The following is a 1,873-nucleotide window of genomic DNA, read 5'->3' as shown; positions in this document are numbered from 1 at the left end:
CACTGCTGGCTCATGTTCAGCTACTGTCAACCAGCATCCCCAGGTCCTTTTCCACTGGACCACTTGCCAGCCACTCTTCCCCAAGCCTGTATCTCTGCATGGGGTTGTGACCCAAGAGCAGGACCTGGCACTTGACCTTACTGAACGTTTGGCTTTGGCCTCAGCCCATCCAACCAGACTGTCCAGATCCCTCTGCAGAGCCTTCCTACCCTCCAGCAGATCAATACTCCCACCCAACTTGGTGTCATTTATGAATTTACTGAGGTTGATAGAGGTATTAAACAGGACTGGTCCCAATACTGAGCCCAGGGGAACCCCACTAGCACTCAGGTGCCAGTTTGATGCAGCAGCACTCACCACCATTCTCTGGGCCTGGCGATCCAGACAGTTTTTAACCCAGAAAAGGATGCACCTGTCCAAACCATAGGCTGCCAGCTTTTCCGGGAGAATGCTGTGGGAGGCAGTATCAAAGGCTTTAGTGAAGTCCAGGTAGACTATATCCACAGCCTTTCCCTCATCCACTAAGGGGGTCACCCCACTCCAGAAGGAGATCAGGTTGGTCAGGCAGGACCTGCCTTTCCTAAGCACATGCTGTCTGGGGCTGATCCCCTGGTTGTCCTGTATGCCCTGTGTGATCACACTCAAGACGATCTGTTCGCCACCGAGGTCAGGCTGACAGGCCTGTAGTTTCCCAGGTACTCCTGACCCTTCTTGTAGCCACACTGCCTAACTCTCAGTCCTCTGGGATCTCCCTGTTTAACCAGAACTGATGATAAATGATGGAAAGTGGCTTGGCAAACTCCTCCACCAGCTCCCTCAGGACCCTTGGTTGGATCCCATCCAACCCCATATACTTGTGAGTGCCTAAATAATTCAGCAGGTCACTAACTACTTCCTCCTGGATTGCAGAGGGCCTGTTCTGCTCCATGTCCCAGTCTACAAGCTCAGGGGCTGGTTGGTCTTAGAGTAACAGGTCTTTCTGTTGAAGACTGAGGCAAAGAAAGCATTAAGTATCTCAGCCTTTTCTTCATCCTTGGTTAAAATGTTTCCCCTTTACTGCTCCATACAGTAAAGGATGGGGGTTTTCCTTTCCATCATTTTGTTGTAACTGTCTTTACAAAAACACTTTTTATTGTCTTTCACAGCAGTGGTCAAATTGAGTTCTAGCTGAGCTTTCTCCTTTCTAAGTTTCTCTCTACATGATCTGGCAACATCCTTGTACTGTTCCTGAGTTGCCTATAAGAAAAATAAGAAGAATAAGAGGATAAGAATATGAAATGCATTCCACCAGCCTGGGACATCTTCTCTTCTTCAAGGTGAGACCATAACTAATCCGCAAAGGCAGAGATATTGTTTTAGAGAACAAGGATGGCATTTGGAAAAGCAGGTAAAAAGTCATCTGGATGGATAAAAAGTTTATTCAACTACAGACTGCCACATTCTACCAGATCAGCAAGCTGCTTATTCCTTCTTCAAACCTACTTATTGCAGGAGTAAAGGTCCAAAGCTCTGCTTTTCTTTTTTTGCTTATAATATTTCCTGCTAATCTAGATACTGTTAGATACTACAACCAGCCATTTAATTATTTACTGGCCTGTTTCAGTTCAATTCCTGATCTTTTAAACTAATTGTTAATTATGTGGCATCAATTCAATCACAGAGCATGAGATAAAATAAATATATATAGAGAGAGACAGATAGCTCTCCTGCCCCCAAAAAATATGGTGTACAAAGACTGGAATAATATCTGAACTATTCTCTACTGTAAAACTACTTAGCCATTACTTATAAATGTATTTTTTCACCTATTATTTACCATTTAGTTTAAGACAGCTACATATACCAGTTAGGTCAAACTTCAAGTCTACACATC

Source organism: Manacus vitellinus, unplaced genomic scaffold, assembly GCF_001715985.3.
Source record: "Manacus vitellinus isolate BGI_N305 unplaced genomic scaffold, ASM171598v3 scaffold_11_pilon, whole genome shotgun sequence".
NCBI classification, from domain to species: domain Eukaryota; kingdom Metazoa; phylum Chordata; class Aves; order Passeriformes; family Pipridae; genus Manacus; species Manacus vitellinus.
Note: the sequence above shows the minus strand (reverse complement) of the source record.